Source organism: Mytilus californianus, unplaced genomic scaffold (genome assembly GCF_021869535.1).
Source record: "Mytilus californianus isolate M0D057914Y unplaced genomic scaffold, xbMytCali1.0.p SCAF_9, whole genome shotgun sequence".
NCBI lineage: Eukaryota > Metazoa > Mollusca > Bivalvia > Mytilida > Mytilidae > Mytilus > Mytilus californianus.
Window position 1 is genome coordinate 33,380,267 of NW_026262745.1, and position 21,186 is coordinate 33,401,452.

Below are 21,186 nucleotides of genomic sequence, written 5' to 3' on the forward strand. Positions count from 1 at the left end.
TCATAGGCTTTATTTATCACTTTAAATTTCCATCTCGCTTTTAGCACCGCAGAGTATTCTAAATAATAGTTCCAAGTACCTCTAACGGGTACCGCTGGTCTAACGAGGTGGGGAGGGGGGTGGGGGAGAATTCATCGGGGAGAAATTTTCACGTCGTGGAATTTTCCTACGAGGACCTTTACAAGAAATTTTAGCGGGCGACCGCGGGTCTTACGATGTGCATTACCCGTTCGGGGATAATTGAAACTTCTATCCAAAATTACGATAAGAAAGTTAAACTGACTGTTAGCTGTAAACAATTGTAATCAAAGCCCATTTGAAGCCGGACAATCTTTCACTACTATGAAAGATCTTTTATTGAATCTATAAGAAAATCAAATGTATAGAAAATCGCTGAATCCTTTGTCACGTGTATTTCTCAAACAGTCACTTGGTTTGAAGATTAAATGTGATTGATAAATTTGGACTTGCTTTAGGTCCAATGGCATATATTTAATGCATATCTAAGTCGATTTTTGTATAAAGAAAGATTGTCATTCTAACTGGACGTGGCTTTATTAATTCATCACAAACAGACTAGCACTAAAAGGCCTCTGTTTAGCGTGGATTTTACTGGCGAAAGAGAGAATTAAATTGACAATATTTGCCTTTCATAACCCCAATCGACACTTGGGGTTAAAACATTAAACAAAATAGTTGTACAGTTGATGAAAAATGTGGATAGATGACGCCAAGAAAATATTCTAGTTCTGTTGGGGGGGGGGGGGGGGGGGGGGGGGTCAGAGGCGAAGATGCTTTTCGGAGAGGGACAACATGTGGTAAGACGTGACGTTGAGATCCCAAACAACGGATTCCGATGCTTTTTTTTTTGTCTTTTTCAATCAATAACGATACAAGTACGATATAAAAAAAACACCAGTTAAAAATAATATCAATTCAATCGGAAAACAAGTTAAACGTGTATTAAGAAAAAAAATGTTCACTTGTGAATAAAAAGAATATAATTTTACATTATAGGATACCAATGGAGAATAATTAAACTCAACATATAGATACCAATATGAGAATTTTGTACGGCAGACCTACAAAAAACTCATTAGTGACGTTCGGATATAAAAAACTTAAAAAGGCCAAAATAAAGTACGAAGTTGAAAAGCATCGACCAAAATTCCGAAAGGTTTTGCCAAAAACAACTTGGATAATCTATTCCTGGGTTAGAAAATCCTTAGAATTTCTAAATAAGAAGGTTGCAGTCCGGTACAGATTTAAAAAAATTTTTTTTTTACTTTATTCACATGCATAAGTTTTCATTATGAAATTGGAAAAAAAAAATGTATCCACAACGTTTTTATACTCGGAACTATTTCTATATTATGATAAATCTTAAATGCATATTTCTCTGAAGTGTTTTGTGAACTATTGTTTGCCATTTTTTTTCTTTTTTTCTTTCGACCATGGTGTTGCCTGTGTTTGGTCCACTTATGACCTCAGTATATTCTTCCTCCTTTTTAACTTTTTTGCACTGCAAAGACACCTATAGGTTACTATAATTGTTGAAGACTTTTTATTGGACACTAGATGTATCTTTGATATCAGTGTCGTTGGGTTGCTGCCACATATCGTTTTTTCATTCATATTATACAATTATAGCCTTTGTGTATGAGGTTGATACGAGGTTATATCGACCTAAGCATGCTAAGACAAGCATATTGACCTCAACCAAAGGCTGCAATTGTAATATTATTAATAAAAACTATTGCATGAACAATTTAAAATTGGGAATTTCCAGAATGTGTTTTTAGAAACATGCTGTACGCCCTCTGCAATATGCTGTTTTTTGACGTACGAAAAGCTAAACACAACAGTATTGTGGCGCAATCTGAGTAAATACAAATGTACATGTTATTAAGTTTTAACGAATCACAAATCCTTATTAAAAATATCAAATAACAACATTAACGGTACCAATTTTTCGGCACAAGTTACATTAGATTTTAGCTTAGGGATAAAAAAAAATATTCTTATCTTCGGATTTCAGATTTAAACTTGCGAACTATCTCCCTCGGGCGAAGTTGGTCTTATGTAAGTTTGTCTTTTCTTTTTATGTCCCCTTTTAGGCATATAGCTCCTCCAGTATTCAAATATCGTCATTGGCTTTCAGACTTTTTGGTTTTATGTGTTCCTGGAGAAGGTTAATCCAAATTAAAAGCTTCGGACGCATCAAAATGATAAAGTGTTGTTCTCATTTTTATAGCATTCAGTCTTGTTCGATACCGCTGATGGTGGATTGCTAGTCCCCTAGTGTATCGTTAGAGAAGATACCGCTGATGGTGGATTGCTAGTCCCCTAGGGTATCATAAGGGGAAGATACCGCTAATTGTGGATTGCTAGTCCCCTGGGTGTCATTAGAGAAGATACCGCTGATGGTGGATTGCAAGTCCCCTAGGGTATCAATAGATAAGTAGTCAGTGCAGCCCTTTATCGATACCGCTGATGGTGGATTGCTAGTCCCCTAGGGTATCATTAGAGAAGATACCGCTGATGGTGGATTGCTAGTCCCCTAAGGTATCATTAGAGAAGTAGTCAGTGCAGCCCTTTATCGATACCGCTGATGGTGGATTGCTAGTCCCCTAGGGTATCATTAGAGAAGATACCGCTGATGGTGGATTGCTAGTCCCCTAGGGTATCAATAGATTAGTAGTCAGTGCAGCCCTTTATCGAAACCGCTGATGGTGGATTGCTAGTCCCCTAGGGTATCATTAGAGAAGATACCGCTGACGGTGGATTGCTAGTCCCCTAGGGTATCATTAGAGAAGATACCGCTGATGGTGGATTGCTAGTCCCCTAGGGTATCAATAGATAAGTAGTCAGTGCAGCTCGTTTTTGATACCGCTGATGGTGGATTGCTAGTCCCCTATGGTATCATGGATTGCTAGTCCCTAGGGTATCATTAGATAAGTAGTCAGTGCAGCTCTTGTTCGATACCGCTTATGGTGGATTGCTAGTCCCCTAGGGTATCATGGATTGCTAGTCCCCTAGGGTATCATTAGAGAAGCAGTCAGTGAAGCTTTGGTATACTGACAGAATTTGTAACATACGTTTCTCAAATAAATATAAAAAAAAATTTAAGAGAAACAAAGTTTCCAGTTACCAACAGGAAAAGTTTAACTAAGATGGATTTGGCTATTCATTTTAAGTCTCTTTCGATCATACCCCTCCAGCGGGTTTTTTTTTTGTATTAAGTATCATTTGCTTTCAAAATTTTGAATTTGAGCGTTCTGGTAAAGGTAAAGGAAGAAATGCGCTTCGAATGCATCAAACGTATAACATCAGTAGTAGAATATTAAAAGAACTTAACGACCAAACGGCACCAATACTTACTCTCACCTTTAAAACATTATTGTAAACTGGAGTATCAACCACAGACTAGAAACACACAAATGTAACGACCGTATTTAAAAAAAACAACGAAAAGTACAGGAAAGAATATTATCGACATATATCACTGATATGTTTATGGCATACCGTTTTTATATTTATTCCATTTTCAAGACCATATATTATAAAGTTAACAAGATATCTTATTAAGTTAATACGATATGTTATTAACTTCAAATTAAATAAGACATATCATAAAGAATACAACATATATGATATACTTTATATGACATCATATTAACTTTGTTATATATCTTGAACTTGAATAAATGTAAAAACGGCTTGCAATGTATGTCTGTATTGTAAATTAAAGGAGCATAACATCACCAACCACATTTTAATCCACCTTGAAAAGAACAACATACTGCATGAATTCTTCAGCATTGCTTTCGTCAGTCTCAATCATGTGAAACCCAACTCATTTCATTCATTCGAAATAAACATAAAATAAAGTAACAAACAAACAAACAAACAGACCTTATCATAATGAATTGTGCCAAAGCCTTCAAGTTGACAACCTTTAAGTCCCTCACCGCCGACTATTATACAAACTTCATTAGTATGGGTTACAAAATCTGTTGACACAGAGATATGTCTCGCCTGTATTTTTTACCAATTATTATTGACTTAAGATAAGTCACTGTGGTTCCCCTTAAACTGATTTAGTAACAATCATTAACATTCAGTATGAAATTGTTTCAAAGTCAATAGACCAAGATGGCTGAGTGGGCGGGACCAAATAATGTCCATGGAAATTAGATTTGACAAAACGTGTACAACTGCATATCATATATTATTGACCTGGGATAAAGTGTGCTTTTTACTTTTCCCTTTGAAATCATAGATTCTTTTAAAATACTTTCATCAAAAACTATTACAACAACATACTGTTACTTGAGCACATTTATGAGAAAGCATTGTTAACATTTTGTGTAATTATTGTTTTTAGCACTTGTATTACCATTATTTTTTATCCGACTGTCAGCCTTATTTCCTGCTTATTTTTTAATTAGTCATCGATTTTACAAAGAAATTATTATTGCACCCATTTAACAGTAGCTGTACAAAATTCCTTTACATTTTACTTTCTTCATTTTTCACATATTAGTTTATCATATATGTAAGAATCTCCACCATATTATCCTGTGTTTCTGAATTTATTTAATAGAGTTCATACTCTTCATTTATAAACTTTCTGATCATTTAAAAAAAAAACAAAAGAAAATAACACCTCTGGAAGCAAAGTTACAATAAGTGATTAACGAAACTCGTCTTCATCCTGAGGATAAAAATCTGTACTCTTCACCTCAAAAATTATTTATCAATTCTCCTCTAGTAACATCCTTAAATCTTGGTAATATCAGCTGCTTCTCCCTGACAAAAAACATAGAAGAAGCCACTCTGGTCAAAACCGTACCGACTGCTACTACTGATGAAGTAAATGCCTCCAATGCTCCTCAAAGAAACTCCACTATAGAAAGGAGAAAACGTTAAAAACCAATACACCTGATACTAAGTCAACTAACATTCAAAGGAAAACAAAGATAAAGTCCATAGATTCAGAACAGGACCAAACATTCGTAACTCAAAGAACAAGAATTCTTGATTTAGAAAATCAAGTCAATCAACTCCGCACTGTTCTCCAAACTTTTAAAGACCACATAAAAAACCAAAATTACTCAGCTGAGAACAACTCTACACGGCAAAATATCAACCAGTCTGTGCATCCTCATTCTGACTCGAGATATAGGAATGATACAAGTCCTCACTGGTCACACCAACACATGGACAGCTATTATAAACAAGAACTCCTGGAAACCAGACTGCGCATCTAAGAGAATCAAACTGCTCAAAATATGAGCATTAACACTGCTCTGATAACTCAGCTGTATCTACAGAATAGATCTACAGGATACTATCATCCGCATCTGCAGCACAACCTACAGCAAACTTCTTATCTGCCTCATCAATCAGTGCCTCTCTTGCCTTCTTGGAACACACATCCATCATATAGCCTACATTGTGGTGCTACACAATTTTCCACCCATCCAGGACTAACTCGACATCAATTGCAAACTCCATACCAGAGCCAACTTCATCATCTAAAAACCGGATATCCAGGTATCCCCTAACAAACCCCTATTCCACCAGCTTATGCCACGTCATCGCATCAAGTATCTGACATCCATGGTTACTCAAGGGCACCTAACATGTCAACAACTTTCACTCCACAGCCTCATGCATATCATCCTTACATGATTAGAACACAGTCAGGTTCTCAACAACAGGTTTCCCATCAACAGCAAAGTTCAGGTCGACACAATATCAGTCATAAAGTTTTCCATCAAAACTCATCTAAACCTACAACTAATTCAAACCTACAAACAAGAACTGCCAAAAACTTACCACAGGTTGTATCTTTGGAATCCAGGTCAGGCAAATAGGCGGCACCAACAAACTATTCAGCATCCTGTACAAGCCTCTGCGGCTGATATATTGGGAAAACCGTCCAAACCCTAAAATGAGACCCCTACAGCTAGCTATTCTTCCTTATCAGTTAGCTCAGGAACAATTTACCATCAAGCTCCTGAAACACTTCATAATGTACAGGCTGACGTCAATTTTGATCTCCTTCCCAGTTAACAATGTGTCACGTCGGCAGAAATTCATTCTATACCAACAGAGCATACTCAACTCTCCGTAGTCTGATCAACAAACATCTTCTCGAACAGCTACCATAAACAATATACAATCTCCAAATAGAACAGGGGACAGCAAATCAAATTCCCCTTTTCGCGACAACTGCCTCCAGGAAAAACCTCCAGATCAAAAGAAACAAACAGAAATACTAGAAGTACTTGTAGAACCGAGAACATCAGATTAACAACATGTGATATAGAAGGGATAAAATCCAATACCTGTTTTCTGCATTCGCTCCTCGACAACTCTCACATCATCTGTCTTCAAGAACACTTCGTCTGGGACTGTCAGTCAAAAATCTACATAATCTATTACCTGAATGGGAAAACCACACCAGATGTCACGACTCCAATGAACCACTAGATGAATTCAAACTTCCTAGAGGGCAAGCAGGTGTATCTATTCTCTGGACCAAATTGTGGAACAATCAAATAAAAAAACTTCCAGATGGAAATGAAAGAATAGTCTCTGTAATGATAACCTCAAACTTGAATATCTGTTTAATTAACGCTTATATGCCAACTATGGAAACTGACTCACAGTATGAATACGGAGACTTTCTAGATATAATACATCAAATAATTGTATGTGGAGATCTAAACGGAACTCTTTCTAACTGTAGGAATAATAAACATAATCGGCTACTGAAACAATTTGCTCAAGAAATGAATTTATCTACTGTTGGAAACTATGGTGAACAGAAAACTTTCTTCCACCATTCAGGGCAATCTTCTTCTCAAATTGACTATATATTGACCACAAACAGTGATATCTATAGTAATCATGAAATCTGGGAAAACACAACATCGAACGTTTCAGCGCATGTATACAAATACTGCTATTCCACTGCTTGAATAATTCCAATAAAAAAAAACTGTCCATAGACTGAAATGGAATGAGATTGATGAACAACTGTACCGTGAAACTATTTCAGAAAACTTAAATGACATTAAGGAATCGAAGACAATTCAACGTCAGATAACATCAAAATTCTTACAGACATCCTACTGAAAGCGTCGCATGCGGCAGTTCTATAAAAAATGACCAAGCTAAAAGGCCGAAAATGGAAAGCCTCACCAAAAGTCAGGAAACATCTTAAAACCTGTTAACAACCATATTCTAAATGGAAAGCCCTGGGCAAACCAGAAAATCATCAAAGCAAATAAGATCTTAAAATTGAAAAAAAAGAAACTCCGTGGTCTACAAAGACAAGAATATGCAACTGACAGGAGAAAACTATGCGAGCAAATTATGGACAATCCTTCAACCGAACTTTTCTACAAACTCATAAATAGAAATAAATCCAAATCACGAACGGAAACATCTGGCATGGAGATCGATGGTAAATTTGACTGCTGTACCCAAAATCAAAACCGTGCTTTCGCTAACTACTTTGAAGATCTCAGCATCCCTAAAGAGAGTTCATATGACAACTCCAACCTGGAACTCTGTCAAGTTAGACAGAAAATAGTTGAAGAAACATTCAGCCAGAAAATGCCATCAATCAACCCATACCCAGAAAAGGAGGTAAAACAAGCAATTGAGAAGTTAAACACAGGAAAATCATCAGACGAACACGGAATCTGTGCTGAACACCTAAAATATGCGTAGCATACCGTTGTACCAGATCTGCCTAAATTTTAAATAAAATATTGCAGGAAAGAAACGTCCCAGTCGATTTTAAATCAGGAATCTTGACGCCTGTCTTAAAGAAAGAAAAAAATCCATCTCTAGTTAATAGTTATCGTGGCATTACCGTGACCCCAGTAAAAAATTACATGAATTCTGCTTTCTTGGCAAAATCTTCATTAATTCTGGTACTGACTTACAATTCGAATTTACCGAAGGTCGATGGCCACTCTTCGCATGTCTCATAATCTCAGAATGTAAATATGACATAAGTAAATCATTATCCTCATAAATAATATCTTGCTACCGTCGGTGTCAATTCAGCCTTTGATGTCGTTCAACACACCATTCTTCTTGACAAGCTATTAGATCGTGGAACTCACCCAGATATCTGGTTACTAATCAAAGATTTTTACAGTGGACTCACCTCCAAAGTTAAATGGCAGGGAGAAATCAGTGAAAGCTTTAACATCCTCCAGGGAGTTAGAAAAGGTGGTATTCTATCAACCCACCTATACAAAATATTTGTAGAGGATCTCCTCAAGGAACTCGAAGAAAACTCCTTAGGATTTATATAAGGCACAATATACTGTGGAGCATCAACCTGTGCTGATAATGTAGCATTACTAAGCTCAAATCCAGACGAACTACAGGTGACGCTTAACATCCTACAAAGATATGCAATCCAACATCAGTATAATATCCACCCATCTAAATCTAAAATTATCCACTACAAATCTTCAAAAAAAACTCCCATCCATATTTCTGGAACGTGTCGGAAAATTTTATCTCTGCTTCAGAAAAAACTGTACATCTGGGTATTAAACGAACTCCTAGAAAAGAATGTGACATTAACATAGAAGATCGTATCAAAACTGCAAGAAGAACCAAGTATGCCATAATGAACTCAGGTCTGCATGGAACTAACGGATTAAATCCAAAAATCTCTGTTACAATATACAAAAGTTACGTATTACCTAGACTCTTATACGGTTTGGAAGGCCTTATTCTTATCTAACTAAAGCTCAAATGGAACTGCTGGAAAATTCCACAAAGAAACTCTCAGATGCATACAATCATTCTCTAAAAGAACAGCTATTCCTGCCATTTTTCTACTACTTGGTGTTCTACCTGTTGAAGGAGAAATCCACAGAAAGAAACTGATTCTCTTACACGCAATTGTGTCATGCGACAACTCTAAACTACAGGAAATTCTTAAGAGGCAAATATCAGTAAATAGCAATAACCCAAAAAGCTTCTTCCATCAATCAATCTTATTACTAGAACAATACAATTTGCCAAACATTCTTGACCCAAATAAAAAACCGCCTTCAAAATTGGTCTGGAAAAAAAACCTGAGATCAGCAATCTACAAATATTGGACTTCTGAATTACAAGAAACGGCAGATACAAAGTCATCTCTAAAATTCCCAAACATAACCATTTTAGAGATAGGAAATGTTCATCCAGTCTGGAAATACGCATCACAAAATGTATAAGATGTCAGGAAAAGCATGATTAAAGCACGTATGCTCACCGGAACATACTTAGTACAGACTGACAAGCACAAATTTAGTCAATACAAAATAAATGCAACATGTTTGCTGTGCCACAGGGAGGATGAAGATCTAACGCACGTTTTAACCTTCTGTTCAACATTAAGGGAAATTCTTATGCAGTATTTCCTTCCACTCAAAGATCATGTTACAAGTATCATAGGACGCAAGAAATGGGAAGAACTCTTCAACATTACATCAACCAAGACATTTCGGCACTATTGCTTGATTTTTCAGTGTTCTGCGATCTGCAAAACCTCAGCAAACCTCAAAAGATGAATATTGAGTCACTGACGAGAGACTTCCGTCATAAAATACACATCCGTCGAATACATCTTCTAAAAAATTTAGAAATCAAGTGAAACTTAAATGAATTGTGTGAATTCTAGGAGACGATGCCATAGACAATGAATTTCTAGTATTATATGTACTTAATCGCTCTCCACATTTTTTAGAATACATATATGATAAGATAAATAAGATGGTTTTAGATTTTAAGATTTCAAACATGTACATTATCTAAGCCCTTTTGAACATATATGCATTCCCAAATGTTTTATCTTTTGCATTTGCACAAATTGTACAGAGCACGTCTACTTGATCACGGTGTTTTTATTTTTAAATTCAGCATGTCTTAAACTATTTTTAAAAAATTAAGAATTTTACCCTCTTACTCATTCGTGTAAATATTTCCTCTGTCCAATAAGGGCTGTTCCTATAAGATAGGAAGCTTATATATACATAATAAAGAAAGAAGACTATTATACTAACGTTAATATATTATGTCCCAGTATTGACTTACCATATGTGGATCCCCTTCAACTGACCTAACTTCACAAACTTTAACATGGAAACTATGCAGAAGTTTCAAAGTTAAACGACCATGACTGAGGGACAGAGTCAAATAATCTCCATGGAAATCAGAAATACCAATACTAATACAATTGCATAAGGTGATTACCTATTACCATTAACTGTGATTAGGTCAATTTAAGGGGAACCACTGTTATCATTCAAATAAAAAAACATCCAGACTTTCGATTATCACTATTTTTCAAAACCCAGTTCAATTCAACTAGGATCAACTAGGACTTTGTCTGGGTAAACACCCACTTCGCTCGATATCCAAAGCGGTCGGTATAAATATACTTGATTTTAACGCTTATTCATTATCAATATATTTCCGCTGACACTAATATTAAGTTAATTTTGTATTTACTTTATTTAAGGATTTTACTGTCTATTCGAAATAACATCAAAAATGTGGTGCACACTGAATAGCGGGTTATTCAGTGTGCACCACATTTTTTATGTTATTTCGAATAGACAGAAAAAATATTACAGTCATTTCGTATAATTTAATTCCATTTTAAACCGGAGTTGTAAACCATGAAAAAACGTTGATGACGGCACGGTCACATGACAAAATTATGTCTATGAGCTGTTAAACAAAACAACGTCAGCCAATCAGAAGACGCATTACATCCAAAATTAAATTATATGGATTTAAAAAAATGGTTTATAGATATATCTGTTTCCGAACATACACCGTGTACGTTTTGCCAATTAGAAAACCAACTCAATTTCCGTCTGCATAAAAATTAAAAATTGGAGAAAAAGGAAAAAGCATGAGAAGAATAATTATGAAGTATTTAATTGCCACACAATGACAGGTAATAAAATTATTTAAAATAAATTGCACAGTTTACTGGTCATGGAGAAAAATCTGCAAGGAGGAAGCGATTAATTTCAATAACACGTGGGTTTTTACCGTTTTACAGGTGGCCCGAGAACACAGTTATTTCATAGTGCATTTCTTTTAACCATCTTGCTTCCAAAGGGACATTTATGGCTCTACACACAAATCTTGTTGATTGTGTAGAACGTCAAAGGTCCATGGTAACGTCACAATACTGAGGGGCACTGACAACGTCAAAAGACGGAGCCAAAAGGACGATTTTGGCGGGAATGAAGCAAACTGAATATAATGCATTATTTGTATACTTAAAACGGATATCAAAAAATGATACAGGATCTTAAGCTTGTTAGTACTATAATGCCAACTTATTTAACGTGTTTACTAATTATCTAGTTCGTCATTTTCAAGTAAAATGTTGCATATCCCTTTCGAGAAATTTGTTGAACGTTTTTTTCATACATCTTTCAATCAGAATATCTCATATAAAAATCGCATTTCTAATAAATAGTCATAGAAAAGGTAACTGTTATACTTGTTTACGCGAAATATTAATATTCACAATACACGCTTTATTTAAGAGGACTGGAAAATTTCTTTAGGGCTCAAATGCCGCGATTGAATTCTCAGTGAAGATTTTTTTTTGTAAAAGTACACAAATGTTACCCGATATACTTGTATTGCCATACGATATTTCAATACATTTTATACCCGTTTCATCATTGAAGCACTAATCTAAAACTATTTATTTTCATTCGAAATGGGGATGTTAAATTAGTAGGTGACCCAAGGATTTCTTTTCCTATCCTACATATCATCCTTTCCCAGTGGCAACCTCAATTTTCAGCCATTCATCACAGATCTTTTACTTTGAAGGACCCACTGAGCAACAGATTTATTGTACATTAAATTTCAGACGTCCTTAATATTGCATGAAATACTTGCCACTGAACGTTGAAAAGAGAACAATTTATCAATCAACAGATTTTAAAAGATATTTCGTGTATGCCAATTACAGTGTGTTCTTCATCATAGAAAATGAAAATGAATTATTATTGATTCAGGTTCACTTGTAGACAATAGAAATTAATTTTAGGCCGAGAAAAAAAAAATCTGTGTTTCCGGTAACCCGACCGGCAGGGTTCGACATTAACTTTTATACCAACTTGTCCAGTTGGGCAAGTGCCCTATTACTTTTACTTGTCCGAAAGTGAAATCTACATGCCCAAACTTTTACATGCTATTTTTGTGGTTGTAATGTAGTACATGCAGATAAAATATAGTTATCATGTATATGGGGTGTAAATTGATTATGGAGTATGAAAATATACTATTGGATCATTTACATAGAGATACTTATTTCATAATAATTTATCTAAGAAATTCCATTTCAAAAAACCCTTCTTGATAAACTGACAACAACTGACAAATTTGTTAAAGTTTAATTTCATTTTCTCTTTCAAGCTTTTACGTTTTTCCATCTTAGGGAAATACACATCCGATGTCAAATTATAAAGTTAGAACAACGAAAATAGACCTCCGCTTTCCATTGGTCGGTGGAAATAACACGTGCGTCGGAAACGCCCGAGTGGTGTCCCGATGGATAACGATAATGACGAAGCAACGCCGCGGCCGCCTGATTGGCCAATATTTTTAAACGTGATCTATTTTTGGTAAAATGGGGAATTCAGTGCGAACAATTGACGAAATATACGCATTGAAGGGGGGTTAAGACCACTTTACTCGACCGTGCGGTGTTATCACTGAGTAATCTATGGACAAAACAACAGACACTATTGATTTTGTGAAATTTTAATCATATAACACTTTTTTTTTCACTTGCCCGATCGGACAACCAAGATGATGTTTTTACTTGTCCGAATAAGGCATTAGCTTGCCCCGGGCAATCGGACAACCGTAAGTGTCGGACCCTGACCGTCCCTGTTTTTTTAGCCCCGACCCTAATTTTTTTATTGGATCTTCAAAAAAAAAAAAAAAATTGGTATCAACCGACCCTGTTTTTGACACAGGCTTCTGTTAATCGACATAATTATTTATCTAACTGCACAGAAAGCCAGTAAAACATTTTATTTATGTCAAAAGGTATTCCAAAAAGGTTAAAATCCAAGAAATTTGCACGGCAGGTGCTTCAAAAACATTGCAAATGGCCGCACTTCCGGTATTTGAAACTAATTACGGACACGGACTTGGAAAAACCATGATAATTTTCCAGATTTCGTTTACAATGTAAAAAAAAAAAAAAATCCGACCTACCGACCCTATTTAACAAAATGATGTTACCGGAAACACAGATTTTTTTTTTTAGGCCTTAGAGAATTTCTTCCCTCGCTTTTCTGTTTTTTTTTAAATTCGCATTTTCAAACATTTCTCTAAAATTTTGAGCAATAAGTGGTCAACAAAATAATAATAAACATGATTAAAAAATAAACAAAATAGATATGGATAATAACGCCTATAAAAATTATTTTCTCGCCTGCCGAAACAAGGCTTGGAATGAAAATTTTAATCTGACACGTTTGATACTTTACAACAAGCAGTAGTTCATAGAATCGGCTGCTCTGAGTTTTTATTTATTTTTATTTGTACACTCATTGTTTTTATTTTTATTTTTATTGGGGCCGTTGTTTTGTTTATATAATTATTTTAGAGATTTTTCTAAGGTATTTATCAATTATAAGAAGGTTAACTAAGCTAATTGGATAACAAGGATAAATATATTTTAGTATTTTAGAGGTGGTTAAGAATCAGTTATGCATTTCACTTGACAAAGATAAAACAAAAGCGCTTATAAAGCTAGTAGCAATGGGTATATTATTTTCATTTTTTTTTAAAGACAAGTAAGATAAAAAAAACTATATTTCAAGGTTAAAAGTTGTATTTTTAAATAATATTGTATTAAAAACATCGTTTATAACAATCTTATAACAATAGTTTTCATAAAATTACTTTTACATCGCTTTTCATAATTACGGCTACATTGACGCGGTAAAAATTATGGACGGCGGGAAAGCGCTGTTCTACTGAGAGGCACAAGTTTGCAACGTCACAGATATGAAACGTCAAGATGCTTTTGGCCCGACAAAGCAAGAAAAAAACTCGGCAGCAAGAGGGTTAAACAATAAATTCAAATTAAAAAAATCACACCTGCTCTATCTCAAAAAGATTTTTACAGTGTAGTGTACTACTATTGATACAAATATTATCAAAATTATAGAAACTTCTACCAGCTCTAACTCAAAATATTGACAATTTTGTGTTATGGGGGGCTAAAATTCAGTTTGACAGCTTCAGACATTCTAATTTTTGACCTTTTTTAACAGGACCAAATCACTACTTAACATAAAGATTCAGTACCCAAATTTTTTTTAACATGTAATTTCATCCCCTTAATATTTCATGCATAAAATATCAAGAAATAAATTGGGAAAGTGTATCAAAAAAAAATGCAAGTTACACTCTGTTCTGTACTAGGGACTATATTCGTAGACAACAAAAACCAAAGGACGATAACTGTGTCCTTGGACCAGGTTGGGCCAGTTTTAAAAATTTTAATAAAATGTCATCAGATCGGGAATGAAATGCGACATATACACGGAAATTATTGGTAATTAGGGATTTTGGGAATTCAGTGAAGAGAATGGCAAATACTATTTTTAATCTGTATTTATTAGATAATAATACATAATAAAAATTGCGAATTAGATGCACACTGATGGAATAAAACTGTACAGTTCATGTAAAAGACAACATGATGAAAATTAGAGTCTACGATATAATGTAAATGCACATTAAATAAATTTTACTGAATATGAAAAAAAAAGCTATGTGAAAATTTGAGTATGAAAATAATTTTTTTAGTAAAATGCAAAACAGAAACCGAAATATTAAAATAACTAAAACGACTAAAAATAAAGCTTCAGTGTATACATAAATTAAAGAAGCAAGTAATTAGATCAAATTCTATATGCAGATGATAATTATACATGTTAAACCAATTTTAAAAGATTCAGGTAACTGATTATGATTTGGAACAATTTTTACAAGAAAGTGCTCGAATTAGAAAGGGGTCTTTGAAAAGCAGACCTAATATAGGATGAATAAATAATACTATTATGACTTTTTATTGTTTGTATGTAATGTTGTACATCCAATGTATAGTCCCCCTGATCCAAATATTTCCTGTTTAACATGTTTGAAAAATATTTCTTTGAGAAATGGCTGATGTTATTTAAAGTAATTTTTGTCTGGTTTTTAGTGTGATCTTCTGATGAACTGTTGTCTTATTAGTGTAAATTAAATAAATTTATCTATGATCACAAAGTGTAATATTTATTATATTGGGCATAATGGATCTAGAAGCTTCTCTTTAACATGTTTAATTTTTGTAAATTTCAGTTGTTTTGATAGACAAAAATTTTCCTCGAATCCCCCAGGATGTTGTGCGATATCATAACTGGTTTGCTTTCACAGATTCTCATTGTTGGGCACAATGATTTGACTGATGAAATAAACAACAATTTGATACTCCTTATTATTTTATTATATTTCATTATGCACATGATATCTGACATTTCATATTTTCTGTCATCTAAACTGTTCAATTGCTATTCACATAATTTCTACTTGTCATTGTGGTCACCTGCTTAAACATGTTTATTAATCAAAATGATCATATATTCCATACAACATGGTGACTCAGTATGTAAGGACATTTTTGAGGGGGGGGGGGGGGGGGTGGAAGCAGAAGTGAGGGGTGGGAAGACGGGGTAAAAATAGGGATATTCTGGGGAATTTTTTTTTACCAATTTTGGTCTGGGAGTAAGAGGGAGGGAAGTGGGAATGAGGGACCCCCTGTCCACCCCCTCATTTTTGTCGAGCCTTCGACTTTAGTTGAAAAAGCGAGACATAGCGATCCTACATTCCGTCGGCGTCGTTGTCGTCGGCGGCGTCCACAAATATTCACTCTGTGGTTAAAGTTTTTGAAATTTTAATAACTTTCTTAAACTATCCTGGATTTCTACCAAACTTGGACAGAAGCTTGTTTATGATCATAAGATAATATCCAGAAGTAAATTTTGTAAAAATAAAATTCCTGTTTTTCCGTATTTTACTTGTAAATGGACTTAGTTTTTCTGCCAGGAAACATTACATTCACTCTGTGGTTAAAGTTTTTAAAATTTTAATAACTTTCTTAAATTATCCTGGATATGTACCAAACTTGGACAGAAGATTGTTTATGATCATAAGATAGTATCCAGAAGTAAATTTGTTAAAAAAAAAAATTCATTTTTTCCGTATTTTACTTATAAATGGACTTAGTTTTTCTGCCAGGAAACAATATTTTCACTGTGGTTAAAGTTTTTAAAATTTTAATAACTTTCTTAAACTATCCTTGATTTGTACCAAATTTGGACAGAAGCTTGTTTATGATCAAAAGCTAGTATCTAGAAGGAAATTTTGTTAAAATTTGTACCTGTTTATCCGTATTTTACTTATAAATGGACTTAGTTTTTCTTCCAGTTAACATTAAATACAGTCTGCAGTTAAAGTTTTTAAAACATTTATTAGATTCATAAACTATCCTGGATTTATACCAAACTTTGACAGAAGCTTCTTACAATCAAAAGATAGTATCTAAAGCAGTATTTTTATTGATTTTTTTCCCTCATTTTTGTTGAGCCTGCGATTAACAGCAAAAGCAGGCGAGACACTGGGTTCCGTGGAACCCTTACGAATTTTTAGCTTACCTGGCCCAAAGGGCCAATTGAGCTTTTCTCATCACTTGGCATCCGTCGTCCGTCGTCGTTAACTTTTTACATTTTGAACTTCTTCTAGAGAACCACTGAATGGAATGAAACCAAACATGGCATGAATGTTCCTTATGAGGTGCTGAACAAGTGTTGTTACTTTGTAGCGGGTCCATCATCCAAGATGGCCGCCAGCGGGGGGCTTAGTTTAACAGGACCCTATGGGAAATACATACAAATGTCTTCTTTTAGAGAACCACTGAATGGAATGAAACCAAACATGGCATGAATGTTTCTTATGAGGTGCTGGCCGAGTGTTGTTACTTTCAAGCCGATCCATAATCCAAGATGGCCGCCAGCTGGGGAATTAGTTTAACATAGGACCCTATGGGAAATACATACAAATGTCTCCTTTTAGAGAACCACTGAATGGAATGAAACCAAACATGGTATGAATGTTCCTTATGGGTGCTGACCGAGTGTTGTTACTTTGAAGCTGATCCATAATCCAAGATGGCCGCCAGCGGGGGACTTAGTTTAACAAAGGACCCTATGGGAAATACATACAAATGTCTTCTTTTAGAGAACCACTGAATGGAATGAAATCAAACATGGTATGAATGTTCCTTATGAGGTGCTGACCGAGTGTTGTTACTTTGAAGCGGATCCATAATCCAAGATGGCCGCCAGCGGGGGACTTAGTTTAACATGGGACCCTATGGGAAATACATACAAACGTCTTCTTTTAGAGAACCACTGAATGGAATGAAACCAAACATGGCAAGAATGTTCCTTATGAGGTGCTGACCAAGTGTTGTTACTTTGAAGCTGATCCATCATCCATGATGGCTGCCAGATGGGGACAATGTTTAACAAAGGACCCTATGGACAATACATACAAATGTCTTCTTTTAGAGAACCACATACTGAATGGATTGAAACCAAACATGGCATGAATGTTCCTTATGAGGTGCTGAATAAGTTTTGTTACTTTGAAGCTGATCCTTCATCCATGATGGCCACCAATGGGGGGACTTCCTTTAACATAAGACCCTATGGGAAATACATACAAATGCTTCTTCTAGAGGTGCACTGAATGGAATGAAACCAAAACATGGCATAAATGTTTCTTATGAGGTGCTGATTAAGTGTTGCTACTCTGTTGCCGATTTACTGTTCAAGATGGCCACCAGGATTTTTTATTAAATTACAGGACCAATATTAAACCAAATTTGGCCTCACTCATTATTAGGGTATCTGTTATGATTTTAATCTATTTTTACATGATTTCCAAAACCAAAGTAGAATCAGGTGAGCGACACAGGCTCATGAGAGCCTCTAGTTATAATACAAACAACACATACATAGTTCATACAACAATGAACTAAGCTGTTCCACATTGAAAAGTATAACCATGATAACTAAAATGACTTTATTTAGTCCACATGATACAAAATCATTAAAAAATAAAGAGCTGCATATGAAATATTTATAGTCTGACACAATGTCTGATGTCTACTTTTTCGGCACACTGATAAGAACATGTCTTGCATCTCAATGGTAATATGAAACACCAATCACTTACACAAATTCTCAATAGTAATATTAAACAATCAAATCAAGTCCAGAAAGACTTCCCTCTCTTCATGCTCATGCTAAGGACCAAAATGTAAAAAATATTGAATCTCATGTTGTCATATGTACCTTAGTTGTGTGGTAGTCTTTCCAACAAATTTACTGAAAAAAATGTAATAGGCCTAAGCTTATAAAATGATTTCCCAATTGAAATGAAATACTATTACCTTATCTATGAAATGTACATGATGTATATATATAAAATTATATATATACTGGTTGTTAAATACTTTTGGCATCTGCTGAAATTTCTGATAGTTAGTACATGAATAGTTTTGAGCTGTGCAATTAGGTCAAATGATCTATGAATTTGGCCAAGGTGATAAGCTAGGTATAGTGTACAGACTAGCTCATATTTTAATTTAGTGAAAATTAGATATATGCTTTCAGTCATTTTTATAAAATATTGAAATTATGGGATACATCATGCCCTCTGCCCCCAAAAAATCAAAAAAATTGCTAAAACTTTTCAGCTGTTTTACAAAAAATATCAATTTAAGCTTGAAATAATTTCAACAGAGGTGAAAAAAGGGCTAAAACAGATCTTTATCATATCATGTTTATGCTTTGTAATCAATAATACTAAAACTAAAGTTTGACTTTAAATATAGATAAAAGTGTTTGGGCCCTTTATAGCTTGCTGTTCGGTGTGAGCCAAGGCTCCGTGTTGAAGGCTGTACCTTGACCTTTAATGGTTTACTTTTATAAATTGTTATTTGGATGGAGAGTTGTCTCATTGGCACTCATACCACATCTTCCTATATCTATTAAAGGGGCATTAGCTACGAGATATAAACATTTTTAAATATGATTTTTTTTTTGTCCAATCTTGATGAAAGTGAAATAGTGAAATAATATTTCGCTTTTAGCTGCCAGTTTAGTTCAATTTTGTCAAAATAAGCTAAGAAACATTGGCATCGCTGATGAATTATCCGCTTGCAAGTGAATAATTTGACCTCATTGAATCCATATTCATGTCACCTTCAATTTAACCTATTTGCTAGAGATTGGTTAGCATGCATGTACTAACCGTGTTCAGACATTAAAAGGGAAAGAATGTCAACATTGAACATGAAACATTGTGTTGACTGATTTGGTGAATATGAATTTGACAGCTAATGCCCCTTTAATGAAACATAGGCATGCATAAACAGGTGTTCAGTAATTTAGAAAGGATAAAATTTTCACAGATTAACAAATTTGAAACTTATGGTCCTTGCTATCTATTTCCCACTCCATGCATGGTTTACCTGGTCAAACATCTATATTTTACATTTAACATGTTTGATATTTTATATAAAAAATTTTACAAAGGAAACCAACAGAATTTTTTATGTACAGTAGAATTTATCCAAGTTTAAATTCATTAACGGAGAAACAATGGATTACCATGTTTTATATAGTATGTGTCATGCATGCAGACAAGATTTGAATTATTACTATTTTGAACAGCTGGTACACAGCTGACTTTCAGAATTAATGTTCATTGTGTCAACTCTCACATTCAGTGGGATTATAGTTTATGTGGATTTAATGATCTGTACAAAAAAATAATGGTAGAAAAGGATGATCAATTTAGTGGAAAAGATTTTTTTTGAACAATTGATCATGAATTTATTGCACTAAGCTGTTAACAATGACCTTACTGCTTCAGCTTTAACAGGAAGGTACTGTGATCTATAAGAATAGGGTTTCATATAGATCAGTTTTCTTTTTCTTATTTTCAAGTAAGTATGATACAGTAAAATACAATGTAATACAACCATAACAGTACAGCTTACTAATACAGAAAAAATTCTCTAATTTCCCATCATCTCATTCATTAGTTATGATTTAAGTGTATTGATCATTGATTTTCTTGATCAAGTTTTTTACCTTGTTTAAACATGTTAAAGGTGAGAGTAACATGCTTTTTGATGGATTGATAACTTTATTGTTACATTTGTCAATTTTATATCTTTATGCTTGTTTTTTTATTAAACAGGTGGGTAAGTAAGTTACTAAGTATATAAATGTAATGAGAATCTGTTTGACCAAATAGAATGTTGGCTAATATTGATTTTTTTCTGAGATTCTATTTTGAAACACTCAGATTGCTTAATATTTTGTCAGTTTTTTCTACTAATGGCTTTAGATTATCCCTTTTTTATCTACCTATTAATCCAAGTCAAAAATCTTATCACTCTTAAATTTAATATCAATACTTGAATTGTTAATAAACAGAAATTAATCTTAAAAAAATGTACATCCATCCTAAGGATGCTGTACAGAGAACCCAATCTGTTCCCAAGAAAGATAACTCTGTAAATACATATAAATTGAAATGAGATTTGAAGAAAGTGAAAAACAAAAAACTTAGAAATTTAAAATCAAAATTTCTGCTCATATTTGATTAACTTGATATTTGAAACTTACAAAAAGGTTATTTTTAAACGACCGCAAAAAATGCGGTCATATATTGGTATGACGTTGGCGTCGTCGTCGTCCGAAGACACATTGGTTTTCGCACTCTAACTTTAGTTTAAGTTCATGGATCTCTATGAAATTTTACCATAAGGTTCAATACCACAAAAGGAAGGTTGGGATTGATTTTGGGGGTTATGGTACCTACAGTTAAGGAATAAGGGGCCAAAAATAAGCATTTTTGTAACTTCCAGACATAACTTGTGTGTTAGTGTATGGATCTCTCTGACATTGTACCACAAGGTTCCATATCACAAAGGGAATGCTGGGATTGATTTTGGGGGTAATTGCCTCAAAATTT

The 21,186-nt window shown here is 34.3% G+C and overlaps 1 protein-coding gene across 1 annotated transcript in view; it reads left to right on the plus strand.

The window, feature by feature from the left end:
• Positions 1-10,906: 10,906 nt before the first annotated feature.
• LOC127715091 (beta-1,4-mannosyltransferase egh-like) overlaps positions 10,907-21,186 on the plus strand; it is a 66,482-nt gene continuing 56,202 nt past the window's right edge. Inside the window, exon 1 of the mRNA XM_052221128.1 lies at positions 10,907-10,996. The gene's annotated coding sequence lies outside the window, so the exon portion shown is untranslated. The remainder of the gene's footprint in view (positions 10,997-21,186) is intronic.